We start from the raw sequence: 18,510 nt of genomic DNA, 5'->3' as shown, positions 1-18,510 counted from the left end.
GGGGGGTAGAAAAAGACTTCAACCGTCCCTGAGGCATCTAAAATGCATGAATGAATTGCAGTTGTCCTAAGTACCTATTTAACTTCATGAAAAGAATGCATATGGAACAAGTTCAGTTATATTTTTGAAAGGTATTTGTTAGTATAAATGAATATATATAGTACAAATATAAATGCAGAGGGAGAGAGACGATTAAAATTGTAATATGAGCTGTGATGCAGTGGTTAAAATACTAATTTTGTACACATTCTTGAGAGTCTTGGATTGGTACCCCCCAATTTTGGTTGCTGTTACGAAATAAACATAAAATGGTTTGTCTTCTGTATATGCCCTTGTACAGACTCTATGTTATGGGAAATGCCTAAAAGTTCAGATCAAGATAGAATGGGACGAAGTAACTATTTGCTATTCCATGTGTAATCTAGTAATTACTAGAAATTGTTTTCTAAGGCTGTTGTAATGAAAAAACTGCCATTTTTTAAAAATCTGGTTAGGGTGCAAGTGTCTCTGATCATCAAGAAGACAGCTGAGACCCCATCATATCCATCTTAAAGCATTAGCACTGCAGGAGGTGATCTCTTGTTTATAAAAGCTGAGTTTATCATGGGCCAGCTGATGATTATGTACATCTAATTACTCCTTGCTTAGCATGTTTCCCACTTAAAACATCCAGAGACTGTACACGTGAAATGAAACCCAAGATAAAATAGGGAGAATTTATACATGAATTTAATCCGCATCACTTTTATTTTTGTTTATGATTTCCTTATTTGGATATTTTCAATTAATTATGAACATATTTTTATACAATTCTAATCTTTAGAAATAACTATTTTTTTTAATGGAGAAATTTAAAATATATTCTATGTGGACCTCTGCAAAAGCAGGTAGGCTGGGGTTGCACACCCACCTCTATACCAATGGTTTTGCTGGTGCCACGGAAAAGACTGCTGATGTTAAGGCTGCATCTACAGTGTTAGTGCCTTTGCCACCGTTCATAGGGTGCAGAGGTTCTGCAGTGACCGTGGGGCCACGGGGCTGCCTTTAGGAGGTTGTTGTGAAAGTATTGCTGGTGTATGGAGGTGGTTTATAAAACTCTGAGGCTCTTCTCAAGTTAGATCTTTACTGCCACGGCAGAATATTCTGTATCAGCAGTCTTTCCAGGACCAGTGCTGATTACTCAGATTAGACAGAGCAAAATGATAACTTGACTTGGATGGGATTGTATGGCAATGCCTGGAGAACAAAAAGGGTGGGAGGAAAAATTATGTCTACTTGTTTCACAGGCACCAGAGAGCATTTGTAACTCTGCTTTTTTCCTGAGACAGACTTAAGGCGGATATTCAGTATATGGTTAACTCTATATCTTTCTGAACAGCTGTGTAGTTCTGCTTTTATTTAGCAGCATGGAGAGCATTGTAGTTTGGCATGGGAATTAGGTTAATGTAGAGAAGCCCACTGTGAGAAGATTTCTGTACCTTTCTAGAACAGTGTTTTGGTGCTGACATTGTGCAGCACTTCGCCTGTGCTGACGAGAAGGTGCAATTCTGAACCCATATCGTATCTACTAATTTATCGAGTTGGGGTTTTTTTTTGGTTTGGTTTTGATTTTTTTTAAGTAGAGTTTGAGTAAAGACAAATGTCAGGCCTAAAGCATATGCAAATTAAAGGCATGCACTCTGAAAGTCACCCGGCTCTTAATATGAAAGATGTTCAGGCAAAAAAATCTACAAATGTGAATGCCTAAAGACAAGGTTCTTCATTCATATTTGAGTCAGAGATCTGATTTTCAGTCTCAATGCCTGCTTTTCCTCTTGAAGATAATGCAATCTATTATGACACACCTCTCAAACTCCTCAGGTCCTTTGTGTTTGGGCATCTGGTATTTGGGTTTATGTACCTACCTTTAGCTTACGTTGCTACTGCCATTTTGGTTTTTTTCCCCCTTACCATTGCGAATTTCAGCAGGCATTCTGTTTCTCAGCACTGAACTAAAAGTAAATACAACATTATGCTGATTTTTTTTTTTCTAGCCACAAAAATGATACATATCTGTGTCTTGACTGTACGTATGACTAATCAATCATTTTGTACATTGTGCTTGTGTCATGCCACCATTATTTCAGTTGTTTGGTTTTATCTCACTGGCAGGATGATTCTCACACAACAAATCCATTATTTTTTTTCCCAAATATATATGATGAAATATATATATAGCAAACTTGCAAGCAGGGCTAGTTATTTGTATTTTTTAAGCTTAAAGTATACCGTCCGGTGCTGACAAGTGCTTAGCACCTCTTCTGGATTTCTTGCACAACTTCATTTAGCTTTTGTAAATTTTAAAAACAAATATAGAGACACCTATGTGTTTGAAATATAAATGATATATATGGATTAGCATGTAACTGTATATTATTAAACATGCAATGAACTGGCTGGTAAGTGAAGTCTAATTTTATGGCTAGCAATGTAATTTATTCAGACTGTATTTTTGTACAGAGCAGTGCACACTAACCTATTGCCTCTGTGTCCTCTATAATGCCTAAAACTGTGCCTAGAAATTTCATTTCTGTCTTTAAAGGAAAAAAAAAAAGACAACTAAATGCTTCATGTTGTTGATGGTTTTTCTGATGTTGTTCTTTATTTATTTTTGAGAAGTGTATGGTATGTTTATTAAATGAATCCATCAAAATATGGTTTGTTTTAAATGGTCATTGTTAGCAGGGAAAGACACTTTTTTTTTTTTAATCAAGACTTTTAAGTTTGCAGTTTTAATACCATTTCTGCATTTCACGATTTTTGTAGCTTACATAAAGTTATATGTGACAAAGTAACTGAAATAAAAAAGATTGTTACACTAACCAAATGTGCCTGTTTTGCTCCCAGTGGAATATATATGTATGCAGCTGAAACTGGCCCTGGTTTTCTGTTGGGCAGGCTGAGAAGGAATAGTCTGCTTAGGCTGATGAACGTGCCTGGTATTCAGTTACCATGCTAAAGGTATCTTATCTGGAGTACTGTGTGCAGGTCTGGAGCCCTCAATATAGGAAGGACATGGACCTGATGGAGCGGGTCCAGAGGAGGGCCACGAAAATGATCAGGGGGATGGAGCACCTCTGCTACGAAGACAGGCTGGGGGAGCTGGGGTTGTTCAGCCTGAAGAAGAGGAGGCTCCGGGGAGACCTAATAGCAGCCTTCCAGTACCTGAAGGGAGCCTACAGGAAGGCTGGGGAGAACCTGTTTACAAAGGCCTGCAGTGACAGGACAAGGGGCAATGGCTTCAAGCTGGAGGGGAACAGATTTAGACTGGAGATTAGGAGAGGGTTCTTCACTGTGAGGGTGGTGGAGCACTGGAACAGGTTGCCCAGGGAGGTGGTTGAGGCCCCTTCCCTGGAGATATTCAAGGTGAGGCTCGACGAGGCCCTGGGCAACCTGGTCTAGTTGGGGGTGTCCCTGCTGACTGCGCGGAGGTCGGACTAGATGACCTTTGGAGGTCCCTTCCGGCCTGGGCAATTCTATGATTCTATGATTATCAAAATCCACAGGAGGAGAGAGGGAGAGATGCAGGATCTTGCTGATGTAAGTCCTTCCTTTCTCCTGGCCACAGAACAAGCAGCACAGGGTAGATGTCATGAGTGTCACAGAGCCCATACTCCCCTTATAGAAATGCAAGCATTGTCATATCAGGAAACAAAATTGCTTTTAATGTGGTAAATAACAAGGCCATGTGTTGAAATGCAAATCTATACTGAGCACCTCATTTCAGTGTGGGAATTTATTCATTATATAGAGATTTCTTTTTTGCATTTCCAATAACTAATACTTTTCTCCATTTTGATTCTGAAAGCTGGGTTACTTTTCACCCTGAAAAAAGGCAGATACTGTTTCTGAACCTGAAATGTGGTGTTGCAAAAAATGGAAAAACATGTTTAAAGCACTAAAGACATGATACTATGTTGTTTCAATGGGTAGCGTGCTGTTTTCCTCTGCATCGCTGGGTGCACCTCATGTGATCAGGCAGCAGCATGAAGAGGGATGCCAGCAGAAAGCCATAGGAGCATCGAGGAGAGAAGCCTTGGAGTCAGCGGACTGTTGCAGTGAGCGAGCACAGCACAAGGGTGGGGTGCACAGAGTGGAAATCAAGTAATGGAAAAGGAATTCAGAGCCAGGGAGTGAGTATGATGGGCAGCAGGGAGGCGGGGGGAAGGGTGGCTGAAGATTTGTTTTCTCTTGGACTGCAAGTACAATGAGGGAGGAAGTTCATCAGGAACTATGAGCCTGTAGCCGCTGGGGACTGAGGGAGCGAGCCAGTGGTGATGGAAGGCGTATTTCTTGAAGACTGCGTTACAATTCTGGATGTCGTGGGTGTGGTTTTAGAGGGCATATTCCCCAAGGGTTTAATCTGGGCTTAATGCCCAAATTTTAGGTCATCTGTATGCCTGCATGTTGGCACAAGGTCAGAGGGGCCCACAGGCTTACCAGGGGAAGGAATTAAGTGTAGGGTGGGGTGCCTTGCTCAGACCTGGTCTATCCAAACGTGCTGAGTGGTAGGAGCACTGGCCTGACTGCCATGAGCTGGCATACTCTTGGTTTACCAAAAACATCCCAGCAGACTTGATGGTCTTGAGCAGCATCTCACAATGTATTTGGTGTATCTACCATAGAAGTAGATCTGCGCTCTGCTGCTGATGAGATAGAGTGTGGCTGGATGTATGGCATGTTGTGAACAAGAGGAAATATGTGGAAGATGGTGTATGAGCCCACGTTTGTTCCTACAAAAATGCTGTTTGAATGTGAAAAAGCCACTTGGTGGAAACAAATGGTTTGAGGTCTGCAAGTGAAGCTGAAAACTCCAGTGTACAAACTCAGGCAAACATAGCCAAAGCAAAACTCTGGGACTTTATAAAATCTTCTTTTAAGTTGATATTTTGGTGTTTTGTCTGTGGACAGGGAGTCGTAATGCTTGCTTGTTCTGTACCTTGAAGCAGTTCTTCCCAAGTCAACATTTTTGTGTTAAATGTATAAATACAATGAAATTTTGGAGATACAAATTTCTTCTGCTGAGTCAGTGATTTCCTGGCACACTCATGGTGGAAAGCAGTGCTCTTGGGCTTTTCCAGAAGGCAGCAGCTTCAAAGAAGACTTTAAATCTTCCAGGTACCCAAAAAGCTGAATGTTTGTCTGTCATTGGATGTGACAAGCATTGCCATCTACAAGAAGATCAAGTTTTGTTATATTTTTTTGTTCAGTTAATACTTAAACCATTTTTTTTTTATTTGTGGATCAGGCACACTGAATGCAGGCAACCAGGTGGAACAGTAGTTCAGTGTCTCATTAAGAGCATGGTTTGTACATAGTTCCTCCACAATAAAGCAAATGGGTCTGTAATCCAGTTGGCCATTGCCAGCTCTTAGAGCAACTGATTTTATTGGTATGTAGAAACTCATAATTTCTAGGAGGAGTGTATGAATTGTTAGTGACTGAAATACAGGCATTCAGCTAAGTTTTGAACTGTAATAGCAATATCACAAAAGGTATATTCAACAGTATCTGCTACCTGCCATTGCTTATTTTGCTTCTCCTGCCTTCATTTCTCTGTCCATTTTCTTTTGCTTTCTCAGGCACGTGATATCATACTATTGAACTATAAGGTTTGATACATAAATGAATGATTATGTTAGTCCTGCCACTGTAAGAGATTATCTAAATGCACACAGCTAGACAGCAGGTATTCATGGTGGACAGGAGCCAGGGACATGTTATCGCTGATGATGGGTTCATCTTGGTAGAAGTGGTGTATCCTAGGACAGATGAATGGTGACTTCTGTGTTTCAGGAGTGCTGTCTGAATTGGGTTTGGCTCCTGACTGTGGTGCAGATCCTCTGCCTTGCAGTCTCCTCCCCCTCACCAGTGAGAGGGAATGTAATAATTCAGCACCTTTCTGTCAAAGATGCTGAAGAGTGATATGGCTGAAACACCTGAAGTGTATTGGAACAGGCAGCAGAGCTATTTTGTGTGTCTCATCATGGGTACTGTAGTGGTACCATGTATGTTATGTCACACCGAAGAGGGCAGTGGACAGAGGAGCCGTCTGTTTACCTTTTGTGCTCTGGATGGTACCTAATCCTCTTGCAAAAGGACACTGACCTTCCCAGGGTTTGACCAGGCATGCTTGATGTGGAAAAGGTTTTGGAGTTCAGGGTAAAACGAACAAAGAGAGAGTCGGAGCATAAGTGAGTGGTAAACAGAGAGACTGTTGTCCCACATCAAGGTGAGAGACACCTGGGAGAAGTAAGTGACCTTCCCAGCTGCAGAAGAAGCAGATCTAGAGCTAAGCTTCAAGGGTGACAAATACTACAGGACTCCCAAAATATCTGTAGAGTTAGTTTCAATTCCCTGAGGGGTGCTGGACCACAAAGCAAGTTTGGAGGCGTTTGCCAGCTCGAGCCCTGAACACATTCCCACTGAATGTAAGCTTCCTGCAATGCTTTTGCCCTTGTAGGGGCCTTTGATCATTGCGTACCTTCTGAGCATCTCTGTGTACTGTACTGTGCACCGTAACTGAAATGGTTAAAACTAAAATAACTAAAACTAAGCCCTTGTCCTGAGGGGAGATGTGGCTCGGTGTGCAATGAAACAAGCTGGGCAGGACACGCTGTGATTTGGGATGGTCCTTAGTCCTGCCACAGTTCAATACTAGCTGCAGACAGCTGTGTCTCTTGGTGAATATGAAACTAGCTATAACTGAGATAAATCGTAACAGTCCAGCAGGGTAAAAAAGAATTTCTGCAGTGGCAGACAAGCCTTGGTATATAACAATGATGAATGGATTCATAAATGCCTTCCTAAATAAGAGGAATATTTTCTGAGTGACTCAGAGCTGGTGTGCACCTAAATATTACCTTTGTCTCCAGGTTGCTGTTCTAAGAGCTATCACAGGAGGCAGAATCAGAGCCATTATGTTAAATTATTTTCATTGAGAACAAGTCATGTTTTTTTCTCAGAGAATTTTATAATATTGCAATTATTTAGAATACTTGAAGGTTCACAAGCTGAATACATTTAGCTTTTCAAAAATAATTTCTTAGCTGCTACATCTGGTTTAGGTTTTGGGTTCTTTTTTTCCCTTTCATCTGCTTATCTGTTGTTCTCATCAATAGGAAAAGCAAAGCTAAAACATTTGAGCCACTTGGAAATTAAGAAAATAGGAAAGCCAGGCTGAATCTTATACTTATTTTGGAATAACGGGACCGGGGGGGGCTAATTTCAGCTCTATCAGCTGATAGCTCTGTAATGAAAATGTCTGAGAGAAAGTGAAATGAATAGGAACTGAGAAATATGGCCCCTCTTTCCTACACACACAAAGTTCGTTTCCATCTGTTCCTATTTCTTCCCTTGATGTTACAAGAAAAGAAACATTTATTTCAGGATTTGTCCTGGTTATCATCTTTTGAAGTAAGTATGCCTGTTGTAAAGCTGTATAACAAAGTACTTGTTAAACTAGTATCAAGAATTTCTAATGGAAATGTTTAGAATACCTAATTTCCAATGCCTAATTGGAAACAACTTAAATTATTACATCAATAAAATTTGCTTGAGGGGAAGCCAAAAGGGATTCTTGTAATGAAATAAGAAGTCTTAGCTGGAGAAAATTATTTTCTTTGCAGAACATCTGAAAAGCTTTGCAGCTGTTGGATTAAAAGAAAAACTACTGAATTATTCTGAATTTTCTAACACATGGACATTTTAACATAAAAGATCATGCAACTTGCAAAAGGAACAGGCAAAGAGAAGCTGAGAAGGGTTAAGTGTGAACAGATTGCACTCTATTTGTTTGGAAACAACCCTTACCTGACTGAAGAGCAATGCCATTATACACCCTACCAAACATCTTGTAATTCTAACACAGTTATTTTTATGGCTATTTTTAAAGCTGTAAGAGTGTGACAACATGGTGGTTTAGGCCTCAGTTTTTAAAATACCAGTTCTCTTGGGGGCCACTCTCAGCTCATGCCTTCACGTGTTCAGTTCTGGTCCCCTCACCCGCCACCAAGCTGGTGAGGGGTCTAGAGAACAAGTCATATGAGGAGAGGCTGAAGGAACTAGGCATGTTTATTTTGGAGAAGAGGAGGCTGAGGGGGGACCTCATTGCCCTCTACAACTACCTGAAAGGAGAATGTAGAGAGGTGGGTGTTGGCCTCTTCTCCCAAGGGAACAATGACAGGACCAGATGAAATGGTCTGAAGTTGCGGCAGGGGGGGTTTAGATGAGGTATTCGGAAAAATTACTTTACTGAGAGAGTGGTCAGGCACTGGAACAGCCTGCCCAGAGAGGAGGGGGAGTCACCATCCCTGGAGGTATTTAAGAAATGTGTAGACATGGCACATGAGGGCGTGCTCGAGATTGTTGTTTTGTGTCTGTTTGTGGGTGGGTGTGGGGTTTTGTTCTTTGTTTTTTTGGGGGTTTTGGGATTATTTTATTTTGGTGGTTGGAGTTGATGATCTCAAAGGTCCCTTCTAACCATGAAGGTTCTGTGATTCCTCCTGCATTTGATGCTATTTGCAGCTTGCAGTTCTTGAGTCTTGTGGACAAAAGCTAAGCCCTCAAGATTTTTACAGTCCTGCGTCTATACAAAAGAAGCCTTTCCAGCAGATGTGGGAACGGGGATGGGGGGGAGCCATTTCAATTTTCTTACAAATTTCCCCCTCTCCCTGCAGTTATAGTCAGACCTGTGTATGTCTGTGGGCAACGACTCTCCAAATCAGAGGGGTGGGCAGTCCCGCACTGCGGCTCCTGAAGGGCTTTGGCCAGCTGCACTCATACTGTCAAAGCAACTGTGAACTAAGGAGTATCTGATTTTTCCCTGCTTGAGTTGGTGAAGATTTGTGTGCATGAAATGTGAATAAGTAAAGGTGTAACGAGCTATCCTGGTGGTGGCTGACCTCTTTAAAAAATGCTGAAATTGCCACTTAGTGGACAGGACTCTGGTGCACATGTCTGTAATAAATTACCTACACTCACACACTGAAGACGATAAAGCAGAGGCAAAATATACTCAGGAAATAAAATATATTATAAAGCTGGAAGGGAAGGATTTGTAACTCATATAGACTTATTCTATATACAGAGAAATGGAGTACCATAAAACACACATACATGCTTTCAATGTATAAAGTTAAAAATTCAGAATATGTATCAACGTAGAGTATAGGAACACCATTCTAGGATGCTATTCATACTACTGCTTTTTAGCAGAGCTTAACAGAAGACAAAGTAAGTGGCCATCTTAGAAATTAAGAACAGGGAGAAAAAAAGTCAGAACCTCATAGAAAACTAGCAAGCGATAAAGTTTCATTATTGATGGGCTACACACCTTTCCCACAAAAACTGGCAATTGGAGAATAATGTATTCTCAAAATCGTATTTTAAATGAGAAAGTTTTCTTGCTCACCAGGTAAGGTATGAAACTAATGCTGCTTTGCAAACCTTATTTTCTGAGAGCTCTGAATATATACAGGTCAATTAATTGCTTACAGTAAAGTTCTTCACACCTCTCATTCAGTTTTGTGGGTGTCCTGCAGCTGAAGCTCCTGAGAATAGTTACACTAGTTCTTTTAAAGATCCCATTTTTAGTATTGCAGCAAAAGTTTACAAAAAAGTCAGATCAGCAGCCTCTACCTCCCAATGCAGTCACATATCTGCAGAATTCAAAGCACGGTTCTCTAGAAGCTGCTAATTGCCTGTCAATCATCTAGCACACTAGCAGTTCACACATTTTTGCTATCGACCTAGCAGATTAATAGTATAACCCAAACAAAGGAACAAAGGCTAAACTGTTCAATTGGGAAGGGTAATGTGTGGTCTTTTCAGGCCAAGATTAACAGAGAAACAGAAAAATGGTGCTCTTTGTAAAACTAAAGCTGCAGTGACCTTAACTCTGGCAAACAGACTGAATGAGTTCAGCACTATTTGCCAGCAAAACCTGAAACTGCAGTGCTAAAAAAAAAAAAAAAAAAAAAAAAAGGAAAACACAAAACCTTATATTGAAAGATTTTTCCAAGCAAAATGAAATAAAATGAAAATTAATTTGGTTTTGCTTTTAGGAGCCAGCAGCATAGCTGAAATGATTCACAAAGCGATGCTAGAAACTGTTGACCATTATGCCACAGCCTTATGCTGAATGTATTTTTAGTATTTGTGTGAGTCTATTTCCAGGACAAAACAACACTGTTTAAAAAAGGGTGTTTAAATTTTCCTCTGGTATCTTTGGGACTTGTTTTCTTGGATTGAGGTCAATCAGAATAAGAGTACTATTATTACTGAAATGAACATTTTTATAGTTACTTGTATATTCATCGTAGTTAGGGACTCCAACTGAGACTAGGACTCCGATGTGCTAGCAAGAAGCCAACACCAAAAGGGAGCCCCTGAAAATTTCCAGTTGCTTTATACTTTGGAGTTTCCAGTCAAAGCTTCATAATTAAGATTGCTGTGAGAATTGCCCTCTAAGCAGAGCAGTGAGTGGATGAAGAGAAAAGAGTGACTTATGTGCAGATTGACTGCTCCAAAGGCATTTTAGCTACCTTTATTGACATTTGCTTGGTATTAATTAGCTACCATCTGGAAAGAAAAATTCATTTCAGGCTAAAAGAGAAAATGTGGAAAATGGACCTCTGGTCTTCCTTGGTTTCTTGAGGCAGATTTTGTTTCCAAGTATATAATGATATATAGTTCTCCCTTTAGCTTCTTGTTCCTGCTCACCATAGCCATCTCCACAACTTAAGGTGTTCTAATACACTATTTTTCCAGGACTCAATACTAAATATGAGTCATTGGAGTGACCCACTACACAATGAAGTGGTTGGGAAGTGGGTATTCTCAACCAAGACCATTTCAGCAGGGGTGAGCACCAGTAGGCAGGAAGGGGGAAACTGGCACCAGTTGCATTTCTGCAGCCAATGTAGGTCTGTAGGCCACCACATATCCTCCCAAAATGTTCACATACTTCATATGGAAACCTGTCATTTTCCTTGCTGATGTCCTATTGCATGGCCTCCACAAACTGTACTGTGAATGAAATATGGAAACTAGCTTATCTTTCAAAATAATTAACTAATAATTCTTGCAACTAAATGTTGCTCTGAAAAGTGCAAGTCAGATAGCCATTCTGAATGTTTGGCTTTGAAATTTCAAGATAATTTAAATTATCTGTGTGACTCATAGTGCCGCCATTTTCATTCCTTGATTCAATGCACATAATACATTGAAAGGGATTTCTAAAACACAGCCCTAGGGTTGTATTAAAGTTTTGTTTTTTGTGAACATTCTGTAATATTAATCTGAAATTTTTCATTGCTAGAGATATTCAATTCAGTAAACTCATTCATTGGGCTATACATTCTTGATGAGTTTTAAGGTAGCCACCCTTCTTTAGTGAAGGATGCAATTAGCACTATTTCATCTTATAGTCATAAAAAAATTGAGAACTTTCAGTCTGGAATCTGAGCCAGGAGACTTTCAATTGCAGTCAAAGAAACTAAAGTAAGGGCATATATTAAATCCGGGTAGAAGAATATTTCAGACCTTAGAAAATCAATTGAGAAGTAATGAACATTGATGAACATATAAAACTTTCAGAAAGTCTCATTTATTCATTGTGAGCTTCAATAAAGGGCATCTCATTTGTCTGCTATAGAGCTGGAGCAGGATGGATTACATTACATAGTGAATATTTTGTTTTGCATTCTGAGGGGAAAATACAGATTACGCTGTAGAGCAGGAACTGGATTCAAAGCCACTAAAGTCAATGGAAAGATTTCTTTTGACTTCAGGGGGTTTTGAGCAGCTTACATCTGTGAAGCCTAAGTTGCACAATCAACATAAATTGGTTACACAATCCTGGACCACAGTGAAGAATATTTCCTGCCTGGCCCAAATGAACCATAGCTATTTCCTAGCCTTTTCTTTTATGAACCTAATCACATAGAACAAAACTATAATCCTTAATTTAACAGATCATCTCGGACAGGAGAAGTTACATCCAGTCTGTGTGTGCCCATAGAAGCACATGCATGCATGTATCCTCCCAACTTGACTTTCAGGGCTGCCTAAAGAATATGGGTTTAAAAAATTAAATTTTTGGCAGAGATGATTAGATGCTAGATGGGAATTTTGTCCACCATCTTAGAACGACATTTCACAGATATGAGTGTAACCCTAAAATTACTGTAACCTTAAATGATAATCTGAATCGTACCAGGGTATAGTTGAAGAGAACTCCCTTTCTGGGAGACCAAGCGCCAGACGCTGGGAAAATGAGGGATATCAAATGGGGAAGATTCTGTGATTCTGTATACTTTGTCCTTATGACTTAGTCTAATTGAAACATTACCAAGAGGCAAAAATTTCTTCTTCTCAGCCTCCTCCATCCAGTGTTTAAAGAGCCTAAAGGTAGCTCTAAAACTGAAGAAAAGTAGAGACCTTCCATGTCAAAGTATAGACAATAGGGAATGGATGCTGACTCTGCAGAGACACTGATTTTTAAAATGTGTGCTCTGTATCTTTTTGTTCCACTGATATTTTAAGATAGATTTTTTTTAAAGAGCAAATTGCAGAGTAGATAACATTTGGAAGAGCTACTGAACTTCACTTCCGGTAGCATCTAATTCTGACAGGCAGTCGCTTGAATCAAAATTGCAGATTATTCTTTGCAATAGGTGCACAAAGACCATGAGATAGTTCTTTTCCCTTTTCCCCTTTTTTTCACTTTATTTCAAGGTATTGGAAAATTCTTTGTACCCGAGAGAATCAGGACAGATTTCTCACAATACTTGAATCATAGAATCACCAGTCCCCATACTGACCCTTGAGGAATGCCACTCTTCACTGGTCTCCACTTGGACATCGAACCAAATGACAGCTGAGCTCAGCTCCTGTGTGGTACAATTTGGTCTGAAAAATCAGAAAGATAAGATAGATATAACATGCTAGTGACAAATTTATCACAAAACATTATTGCATCACAAAGATGTTCTTTATTCTCTGAATTTGACAACTGTAGTTTGCCTTTTGTAACTCACGATGAAATACATTAGTTAAAGGTGTCCATATGCATATTTTAAAAAACCCTTTCAACAAGCATTAGAAATCTTTCACTATGCTATTTAGTCTTAGCTGAGAACTGATCAGTCCTGCTGAGCTTTCCTTCAGTTTTGATGTGTCAGAAGTGATGCGTAATTTGTTTTAGAAACTCATGAGGTTTCAGATATGTGCTATTTTTGGAAGGAGTGTAAATTAAGATGGTTGATGAACATGTGGCTACTTGTACTTCTTCTGCTGGATAACTCAGCAGTAGAAATGCACTTCAGGGAACAATAGAAAGTTCTGAATGGGCTTGTAATGTTCGCTTAATGACAAAGAGAGAGAGAAGGAAGATTTGGACTACTGCAGAGAAAAGGATGCTTTTGGCAAGATGAGTGATTGTGTTTCAGAGCTGGTTTTCAGTGGGACTGTGGGTAGCACTGGCAAAGCATTTCATAGGAAGACTGGGCATTCCTGTGATGGTGATAGCCTTGCCAGGGCTGCTAAGAAATTAGAAATATAGTCAGATTTATATAGCCTGTCAGAATACTGCATTTTATCACTTTCTTTTCTTTATACAGAAGCCCTCTGCCTCTTCTGGTTCCTACCTTTGTTCTAGTGCACTGCCACCAATCGTGCAGGGTCAAAGCTGATCTCCTGATGTGCTGGATGCTGGACCGCCTCATCAGACAAGAACAGAGGCAATGAAAGCCCCTTGCCTCAAGACTTAATTTGGGGCTTAAACATAAGCACTTGCAAACGATATGGAAACAATCGCCAAAATTGCCGGTATAGGTTTCAGTCTTGCTCTAGATTTGCTACTCTTTAGTGTTTCTTCAATAATGACAAAGAACAGACCAAATCTTTAATCCCCTTTTATGCTATGTATCAGAAAAGTCAACCTTAAATAGCTCTTGAGTATTTCTTTGTGTCATAGGCTTCCTTTTTGGATCTATTTAAAATTTTCCACTACTACAGCATGCAATGAATTTCTTGCACTTCAAACCTTGAAACAAGCCAAATCTTACTTTTGATTGGAATGTTCTATACCGTAAGTGCTAGAGAAGAAAGCTATAATGGCTTAACAACTTTTTAGCTATAGATCCAATAGTTAAAGTGAAGAGAGAGGGAAAGATTAGATGTGACTCCACATACTGTGAATATCTATAGTGAGCTCAAATACCAAGATGTCAGCAGTTGCTCGGAATATCTATTCCTGGTGTAGTCTGCACATTCATTTTCTGGGAATAGGAAAGAAAATTGTCTTCTCCATAGGCTTTTGTGGTGCTACAGTGATTTATCCACTTTTCTTTCAAAAGACTAGCAGACTATGAGATCTTGAACCATCCTCAAAAGTGGACGGAACAATGTGTACAATGGAGCAGTAAAAGCAAGGAAAACTGTGAAAGCAAAGGTAATTATTATTATTGTTTTTCATAATGATGGTGACAATGACTGACAGAGATAGCTACTGGTCTTTAGTATAGGATGTCTCCACAACCTTCCTACAATTTGCTCATATCTTAAATATGGAGAATTATTATGTCCTCATCTTTTCTCAACATATAGCAATATACCCTTCAGACAACAGGGATACAACATGGATACTAGATTCTAACCCATACAGTCACATCCTGGAAATGAGATTAAATGGACTAGGTAAAACATTAATTTCCATGAGTTCACTACTAAATTACCATCCCAAACTGCTGCAAAATCATCAAGCATGACGAAGAATAAGAAGAAAAAAGTTATCTTCTGTATTTTACATTCAGCAGCAGCCACACTGCATTTATCTACAGTAAAAATGCTTGTGCATCTGCTTTCTTCCCAGGACTTCAATGCATACTAATTATTTTCTCATGTATATTAACTAGGATTTTATAGCTTCTGCTGCTTTCTGTACTGTTTCAAATCTTTATCCCATAGCTTTTCTGCTATCTTGCTTGCTTAGAGGCGAAAATATTTTTTTTCATAAAATTCTGGTGCAAATTCCTTTTTTGTACATGGGAAGAGTCTTGTACTAATACTGCTTAGTACAAAGACCATATTCTTTAGAGGAGTCCTGCATTTCCTGGGTATAGGGAAGCACTGAAGTATACTAAGGTTAATTGCCTTGTTTTATGATGCTTCATTTGCGTTCAACTGTGAGCTGGACAGGCCAGGTCCTTCTATAAATGCCAAGGGACTCATTACAAGCCTCGACACTGATGACTAACCTTAACGTCACACATACTTGGTAAATATGGTTTACAGATTCTACAGGTGTTTAAGTGAGGTATTTACAGCTCCAAGCTTTGTCCTCATTGTCTGCTTCCCACCATTCCTTGTCTCTGTTTTGCTTTATTTGAATTCCTAGTAAAACATCATCTTCTTAGAAATAAGTCACCAGTCCTTCACATATCACCCTGATATTTATTGAGATCTTCATCTGCCTTTTTCATATCTGTGAGTTCAACTGAGAAATGTATAATTTTTCCTGTTGTTTGTAGGAAGAGGTTCCTTCAGCATATTAAGTAACCATAAAAGTCAGCAATTTCTTCTTCTCTCTCCTCATTTAGCTAGCACTGGAAATATCCTTCTCTATATTACTACTTTGCCTAAATAATATGTAATCGCAATTGGTATTAATACTGCATTTGGCCATTATACCTTTTTTCGCTTCAGTAGTTCTCTCCATGGTCCAGGGGTTGCCTTTATTAGCAGGTCAGCCTCAGAAGTGAGCCTGCTGGAGAAGAACTGCAAATAGGATTCCCAATCCACTCCTAACTGTTCTGACATATTATCTAATCTTTGCAAGCCCATAAAACCTAAGATGAGAACTACCTACACATTTAACTTTACAATACAGTCACACTTCGCTGCTTTTGAGCTTTGTCCCCACACACATACAATTCAAACCAACCCAGTTTTTAATTTCTTGCGGGAATTGAAGGCTGGGGGTAAATATATTCCAGGTAATGCACTCAAATTATTTATCATTGCTAGTTAACATCTAGAAGTTTATTGTACTGTACATTAAAGAGTTTTTCATAGTTTCTTGCGTAGTGAAAGGGATGTGGCCTTGTGCGAGGTGCTATGTGTGCATTTGGCTAGGCCAGCTCATCTCACTGAAAGACAGAATCAAAAGCCACTGTTCCTGTTTTAAAACAGTTACACCCAGTCCATGGCACCCTTGACTGGTTGACTGATTCAACATAAAATGCTTAAAATGAAGCTAGACTCTGGAAACTGATTGTATAAAAGCATACTATGGGAACTTTCCACATTTACAGTGTGATACGGCGCTTCTTTCATTTTACTTATCCATTACTTTTATTTGTACCTTCTATTTTTTAGCCCTGCACCCTAGCCATGGCAGTCACCTCCTTGATCTTGATGTGCTTGGAAGAAAACAAGAAATTAAAACTTTACACCTCGGTTTTAGTGAAATCTGAGAAAGTGGTATTGAAGTGACAAGATCTGGCTGAATGTTGACAGAACAAATCTACCAACCTATTCCAGAGTAGAACCAAGTTTTGCTTTTATCATTGGCCAGGCTTATCCAGCTAGTGCAAAAAAACCCCAAACCAACACTGCATGCTGTCTTGTGGTAGAAGTCATACAACCACAGATGTAGCTGAAGGTTTTGGCAACAACTCCAGTATGAATAAGTTTAGGCTACTTATACACACAATTACTGCCATACTATCAATTGAGCTGAACAGATCACATTAGCTGAGATCTGATACCTTGAATTCACAGCTTATTATATCTGTACAGCTATTGAACTTTCTCAAGTGCATGGATTGCAGATAATTTCATTTAGAATTACAATCCATTCTTAATCTTAACTGCTTTCTTAGGATGTTATATTTAAATTCATATTCAAGAGCCTCATGTTCCTTATATGAATGTTTCTTTTAATTAAACAGGATAAGTGTTTGCTACTGTGAGTGAAATCCTGAACCAAACAGAAATTGGATAGTGTTATCTCTGGGTGAATGTCTTTTGAGATAATTCCTGTTTGTGCTGCCTCATTAAAGTTGTCTAGCACATATTTAGCTCTAAAAAAAAAATGAAAAGAAAAAGACCTTATAAGTATTCCACTTAAACCCATTTACTTGGTAGGGTTTGCTCACCTTGTTTATAATTATCTCTACTTTTTAAATGTCAGTGTTGTAAGGTTAACAAGTCCCACTTTCTGCAGCAAGTATATTTGAAGGACACTGAGTGGAAGGCAGAACCCTTTCTTTTCCCTTTAAGTTGCTACAGTCGTACAGGCTGCTGTCAGCTGCACCTTATCAAATACTAGGAACACCTTATTAAATCCTTCAGGTTTTGCACTCCAGTTTTACTTCTGCATGATTTATGCTATGGATTATATTCATGTTTAATCTATTTTTTAAGGCTAATTCACAAGAATTCAGTGGGATTTATTTCTGTTTATACAATTGTTGCCTAGGAAATAGCAGCGAACAGTCTCACTGGTCTTTCATAGGAAAGGCATGTGTAGTTAGGGAGCAATTGTTTCCTTTCATTATTGGAAAATGATTTTTTTTTAGATTGTTGTTTCTTTTTTCCTAGTGTATTTTTAGAACTTCTCTTAAGTAAAAATAACTTTGGAGATGCTTAGAGAGATAGTAGCAGGTAGAAAATCTTTAATCTTCTATGACACCATTGTTATAATAAAAAAATGCCACTGTGAACGCAAATGCTTACAGTAAGGAATTGCCACTTAGTGAAAGGAAATGCAGGTATGAAGCATAAGTATGTTTCAAAGGTTTGTTAATGTAAATCAGAACCTTTCAGTTCTAGGTCACCCATTTATACCAGACACAAGTCAGAGGTGGTAAAAAATCTTTACATTCAGATGGCTGTGCAGTGGCCTCAGCAAAACAAATGCATCTACTGTGTAGTTTTCAGTGAACAAGTGTTAAATTATTTAATTTTTGTCACAACTGCAAATCCTCTCTCCTTGTTTTGCCCTCCCCTTCTTTAGCTTCAATAAGGCACATTTCAGCAAAGAGAGTAATCCAGGAGTATGGATCATGCACCCTCCTCTCAGAGTTGCAGCTGGTGTTTCTTGGTCTTGACACTTGGTCACTGAGTGTGACAGTCTGCACCTGTATGAGAGTAAATTCTCTTTGTGTCTAAGGAATTAACAACAAAACACCTAGATTTGCTCATCTGGGTCTGTTAATATGGGTAGATCCTTGCTGTAGGTACCCGTTCTTGAAAATTTGGCATAACAGTTTTTTGTAAGTGACTCCAGGTGTGAAAGCTAAGAAGCCATTCTTTAGAAAGTGATAGATGGTTTTCTCTGAAACTCTGACTGCTCTCAGGGGTATCAAAAATAGCATAGGCATATTAGGACTAGTCACTGTGAAAACTCTTTGTTTTGATGTAAAGTATTTTATAAAAGTTGTCTATAGAAGGGCTACTATTGAT

Source organism: Calidris pugnax, unplaced genomic scaffold (genome assembly GCF_001431845.1).
Source record: "Calidris pugnax isolate Ruff unplaced genomic scaffold, ASM143184v1 scaffold246, whole genome shotgun sequence".
NCBI lineage: Eukaryota > Metazoa > Chordata > Aves > Charadriiformes > Scolopacidae > Calidris > Calidris pugnax.
This window is presented reverse-complemented; position numbering follows the sequence as displayed.